Source organism: Pygoscelis adeliae, unplaced genomic scaffold (genome assembly GCF_000699105.1).
Source record: "Pygoscelis adeliae isolate BGI_AS28 unplaced genomic scaffold, ASM69910v1 Scaffold218, whole genome shotgun sequence".
Taxonomy (NCBI): domain Eukaryota; kingdom Metazoa; phylum Chordata; class Aves; order Sphenisciformes; family Spheniscidae; genus Pygoscelis; species Pygoscelis adeliae.
The window spans coordinates 3281706-3287867 of record NW_008825433.1 but is presented as its reverse complement, the minus strand read 5'-3'; the positions used below and the strand labels follow the sequence as shown (position 1 = coordinate 3287867).

At 47.3% G+C, this 6162-nt stretch overlaps 1 protein-coding gene across 1 annotated transcript in view; it reads right to left on the bottom strand.

Annotated features, from left to right (window-relative positions):
- The window catches only part of TJAP1 (tight junction associated protein 1 (peripheral)), a 39462-nt gene that overhangs the window by 14016 nt on the left and 19284 nt on the right, over positions 1–6162 (bottom strand). The window contains exons 2-3 of the mRNA XM_009331055.1: positions 3399–3493; positions 1762–1815 (exon numbers count right to left, since the gene is read on the bottom strand). The gene's annotated coding sequence lies outside the window, so the exon portion shown is untranslated. The remainder of the gene's footprint in view (positions 1–1761; positions 1816–3398; positions 3494–6162) is intronic.

The window sequence follows — 6162 nt, the reverse complement described above, 5'->3', positions numbered from 1 at the left end:
GCCACAAGCCTTGAGCAGCAGCTGCAGGAGAGGGAGCAAAGTAAGAGGTAGCTGTGTCCTTCTCCCAGCCAGCGAGAGCAGAGGGCTGGCACATCCTCTCCCCCCCTCTACACATGCTCACTCACGTAGTTTGTGTGTGTCCAGATTATATATAGCAAACGAGAACAGACCTCACAGCAGCATATTGATTAGGCTCTTTAGGAAAGGCCTTTTCCAATATGGAAACTGCAAGCCTTACAGGCAGCAGTGACAGCTGGAGCAGGAGTTATTGATCATGTGCTGTCACTGTCAGCAGGGACTATGTGGGAGGAGACTCCAGCCATTAAAGAGCCCAAACCCAGAAGTTTTTGGCTTACACTGGAACCCAAATGCAGCAGACCACAGGAGACTTGTCAGAAGGAGGTACCATACCATTACAACTGCTCACTCTGTCAGAAAAGATAAAGACCACCCCCAAGTCACAGGTGGCATCAAATTAGGGAGCAATACCATTGACATTGGTACCTATGGCCAGATTTTGCAACATGCAGCAGTACCACTAGCAGAAAGACCAGATTAGTGCCTTTACCGCGGCCGTGCTGAGCAGGATTCTTACTGCTGCAGGAGCAGTAGCAGTACAAGAGCAAAAAACGGGGTAGAAGGAAAGCAGCTATCTTGTAGACATGGAAGAATCTCTGTCCTTTCCACCACTTTGGAACTGCAGTGGACGGCAGGAAGACTTCCCCCCAAGTAGCCAGGATTTCAACCACCCCATTGTACACAAGACAAGAAGTCTTGGAGATACCAAGCAGTCCCTGCAGAGCCCGATACCAGACTTTCCCTGATGATAACATATGCATCGTTCATAGTCCCCCTATATTTGGGGTAAGCGCCCACTTCTCATTTCCCTTTCCCTTGTTGGATCCTAACACTGATCAAGCATCTCTGCAATCCTCAGCGCCTGACCTACAGCATTTCAAAGTGCAGGATCTGCCTCAACTCAGATCACTCTCTCCCCTCTTCTACAGGCAGGGCCATCTGACTCCCATTCACATACCTTCAAGGCAGTCAATGGATACCACTGGGCCAGTGACCTAGCAGACTTCACTTGCTTTGTGTTTTCGCCAGTGGAGTTTTACATGTTAAGTGTCTAAATGGAGCCCCAAGAATTCTCTCCAATTCTTATCCACTCTTGCCTAGCTGTATCTTCTTGTCTGAGTCCTCTGGGAGGACTGGCAAGTGTGAGGTGTCTGCACCAAGCACAGAGTGGCTCCAAGCCACAACAGGCTTTACGCTTCACAGGAACATTTGCAAGCTGTCCTCCACTCTGCTAAAAACACAAGCTCACAAAAGTTTCTCATGCCTTTCCACAGACACAAACAACTTCCTAGGACTAACCTGTAAATCTCCACCATCAGAATGCTGGAAACTCCCCCCTTGCTGCAGTCTTTCCCTCAAGGTCCCTTCTCCTAAAAAGACTCAAGTAGGTGAAGAGATCTCTAATACTTTAGAAAAATCACATCCAGCATACCAAACGCACGTTCCGCTGCATCCCCAAGCAAAACAGATGGGTCTGACTTGCTGAGAAGACATTTCTCTTCTTCAAAGAGGAATGCTGAAATCCTGACCAGAAGCAGGTGTGTCAACAGCCCACCATCAAACAGGTGATCTAGGGGACTCTTCTGCCAATTCCTGCCAGGCTAAGGACAGCAGATGCACATGGAGATATCCCAAGCTGAAATCACAATCATTTCTCTAGCCCACAAGGACCTGAGCACTTACCAGCCTGGGCTCAAATTCAAAGCCTCATGAAGCAGGGACACTCACTCAGATGCCCTGAAGAGAAACAAATAGCTTAGCATCCATCAAAACAGCCAGTCTGAAATCTCACCCCCATAAATACGTAAGGAATGGGGAATGTTTATAACCAAGAACAATTGGATGGTCATTTCACTCCAGGTACCTGCCCCAACCCACATCAGATCTTCTGAAAGTAAATGAAATTAGCTTAGGATAGTTGGGCCATATAAGCCAGCAGGAGCTGGAAAGGCACCTGGCAAGGACATGTCCAAGGCATTCAGGCAATTGGGACCACACAAACTCAAAATTCATGAAGCAATAGCTTCAAGGGAACTTTGGTTCCAGGAAGGACTAAACAAACCTCCTGTGAAATGGGACCCTCCCAGCTAATCTTCCCCACTACTACAGAGGGATGCTAACTGTGAAGCCTTTGGTACAGAAGCTTGGTAATGCTAACAATTACCTCACTCATCCTTTTAAGTCAGTGCTTCTCACTTACAAATAAGCTGGCAATTATCAGACTCTCGTTTGAGGCAAAACATTACATCCTTGTGCCTACAGCTGTGATAACCCACACCTCCACGAGAGAGGAAGGCAAGCTACTCTCCCACTTCCAGCAAGCAGCATGCCACGCTCTACCTTGCTGCTAACAGGCTTCTGTAAAATAGTGTCCAGCCAACCAGGGATACAACACAACTTCAAAAACAACCTTCCCCTCTGTTCAAAGCCCAGGGTACCCATCACTACAAGAACAGAATTGGGTTGATCTGGGAGCCAGCTGTAAGACTGTAGCTCTGTGGCCATCACTCTGCCACTGGCACAAGAGAGACTGCAGTGGAGCCTTCCCTTCCCTGATGCACTTCTGCTGCCGTACTGCTTTTTCCGTGGCAATGGCACCAAGCCCTGGGAGGCAGGACAGGAGTGCAGGGTGTGGAGCAGTTGTACGCACATGGGGAGAGCCAGACTGAAGGTGAATGGAACAGGCAGGCAACCAGGACCATGCAAACTCAAGCTTTGCCAGAACAAACTGAAGAGGTGCCCTAGTGCTGGCCTTGCCCCAACAAGCTGTCTGGCCCCTTTCCTTACTACAATGCTATAGTCAGGTCTTGACTAGCACAGGTAAAAACAGCTTCATAACAGCATAACTGCTCTGCGGGGCAAACTGTAAAGTACGGGGGGAGAAAGAGAGAGAGAGAGAGAGAGGGACAACGTGCACCTCCAGGAAGGACCAGGCCAGCATAGCTTGAATCTGCTTTTCCACCAACCCCCAGCAGGAGCTGGTTCAGCATCAAGGCAAAACCACCAGCCACATGGGCTGGCTGACAAGCAGAGGCTTCCAGGAACAGCTGCACCATGGGTCCACACGTTTCCATTGCAGATGTGCTCAGAACGAAGATGCCAAAGGCCTCCCTGTCTCTCAGCACACAGTTCCTCAGGCTCAAACAGGACTGTCCTGCTTCCTACCCCAGAGCCAGAAACTGTACTACCTGCCATCTCATCCCCCCCCTACCTGGAAAAGATACCGGGATTTGAAACCTACCCTCATGATCTGAGAATTTCCAGAGACACTTAAATACTCACAGTGCCTCCAGGCAACTTTCCCTCAAACAAGGACTTACAGATCCAAAATGACAACGTGTCCAAACATTTCTGGCCGCTTGTCTCCGAATCAGCTTTCCCCTGTCAGCATCCAGCAGCATCTGGCCAACAGCTCCTGAAACATGAGAAAGGAAACTTGGTGTCAGTCACCTATCAGCACAACACATGGAAACAGCTAGGCATAAGCAGAGCAACCCACGGCCAGGTGCCAGGGCAGAAGTCAGCAGCAAACTGCTGCACCATCAGGCTACTATCTAATGCCAGAACCCTCCAGTGAAATCAGCTCCTTGTCTTCATCATGTCCCAGAAAAGGGAGGTCTTTTAACCATTCTCCACCGAGCAGGATGCCTGTGCAGACCAGTAGCTGACCTCTGAAAGGCAGCTGTTTTTTCTAGATGGCTCCAGGGGCCACTGCTTCCCCACCTGCATTCCTGTCCAACACCAGGAATCCAGCCTCTGTCATTCTGCTCCAACCGCCCTGCCACACCAACACAATTTTGTTCTGCAGACTTCCCTGCACTAAACAGCACAGTTAAGCCCTCTTTGCCTACAATACCTGAGCATCCTTTGCTACCACAGAGAGAAAATTGCAAGGTGGCTCAATTCACCACACATCCATTCAGAGAGGAGCAGACACCCTCTGCAGAATAGACGGACCTTGTGCTCCAAAGCAGTAACGGATATAGGTAATATCCAGAAATAGAAGGCAGCACTAATTCTGCTCACCACACTATTCACAAGCCTCTTTCTGAAGGAGCTTGCTGTCAAGTCCACATTCTGACTACCCTGCAGAAGCTCAGCTTTAGCCTGGAGCTACAGCAGGAGGTAGCTCTTCAATTATTCTAATTAGCACTGTAATACAAGAGGAAACTTAACCTCCTGGTTCCTTTTATCTGCTCTTTCCATCTCGCATCAGTAACGTTCCTTAACATTTACAGTCCTCTTCCTAGAAGGCTATTGTCTGCAGTAGCTCCAATTCTACTGTCTTCTAGCTACTACCCACCGTAGTTCCAGTCTCATTTCAAAGCTCACTGACAGTTACAGCTTCACTGGAATGGCTCACTGAAGGCTACAAGGCTTGGGCTCACACTGATCAGCATCAGCGATAGTCACATCTTCCAGGCAAACAGACATGAACACACAAAGGGTCAGAAGACTGCAGTGGAAACCTAACAATTTGTTTTGTCAATGCAAAAAGCCGAGGATTCCTCCACCCCCTCACAAAGACAAAATACACACAACCTCCTTCCTCTTCACAGTGAGCGAGTGCAGTGACAGTGACTGAGTACAGCTGCACAGGCAGTATACAAGCTTGACTCTGGCTGTTTTTACCAGAGAGCATCCCTCAGTGTAAAATCCACTTGCTGAGTAGCTATGTTCTCCGTGTGATCTGAGAAAGGCAAAACCTTTACCATACACCAGGAATAGATGTGATCTAGCACAGAATTGCTTAAGACTACTCTGTACAGGGCCCACAGAACTAACAGCCACTTGGCATGCATGCAAAACCACAACACTACCCGTTAGCATCACTTTGTCTCCAGTAACAAGAAAGAGGTCCATAGCATACAAAAAAGGTCCAAAAAGGAACCCTGTGGACAAAAAGGGAAAGCACCAAAGAAAAAAAGGCAACACGTGTACGCACCTAGTGTCTTCCTGATACTTGGCAAGTCCCTTGAGGCCTGAGGTAGCTAATATTTAGCTTTGGTTCTAGGATGCACACAGGTTTTGCCTGCTTGCTGTTGCAGCAGCTGAACATTCCCTGCAAAGAGGCAGAGGACTTGCAGGGTTTTCCTCATAAACTTCTTGTGTTGCCTCTTCTGATAGCCTGCTTACCAGTGTTCAGGGTCAGCAGTCTCCCTTCCTCAACAGAAATATGGTGATTATGTTGCAGAGAATGTCTCTTATTTCAGGTACTGTGTCATCTTTCCAGCCTTTTCCTCTTAAAAGCAGCATTTCTTTAACCTTGCTTTTTATTCAGAAAGATAAACTTGTATGACAGAGAAAATATGTTCCATAATACAATCACAGTCACATTTGTTTCTAGTGGAACTCTACAGAAACGTTCATTGGCTATCAGAGCCAGTGTACTCCAAAAAACTCCAAATGCAATACCCACATGTAAAAAAAATGCTGCTACTGTCTTGTGCCACATATCTGATCACCACAGCTAACCCAGAATTTTCACTCTGTGTGGGCCAACCTATACTCCAAATGCATATCCAATACAGGACATTGGCACATCCTGCTTTAGGAGGCAATAATGTCTTTTCACTAGCATCATGAGAAGTAAAAGCAAGAGAGACTTGTCCAGTTGCCTTCCTGTGCTTATGGATAGAGGCAACCTTAGCCTCCACATGTCTCAAGACAGGCTACGTGAGAAGCTTCTGCAGTAAGCCTGATCAAGCCAACTAATCAGTGACATGGATGATGCAATAACTGCATCAAGAGGTCTTGTCCAGGACAGACAAACAAGCTGTGTGAAGTTAAAAGCAGCACCTGTAGACTGCTGGTGCAGAGTATGATAGAAAAGGACTGCAAGGTTATTAAAGGACACTTCAACATTTAATGAGAGATCTTTTCATTCAGACAAGCCATCCTAATTAAAAGTACATTCAGATCCACTCTGCTCCTGGCTACTTTGAAGCTCATTTTAAAATAAAAGGATGATAGCTCCTGGTGCAGAAACTCGCATCTCAGTTCTGCTTGTACATTAATGCTCACAATTCAGAACTGAGTAATAGCATTATAGTGACTCTTGGATTAAAATTGAGTTTCAGGAGG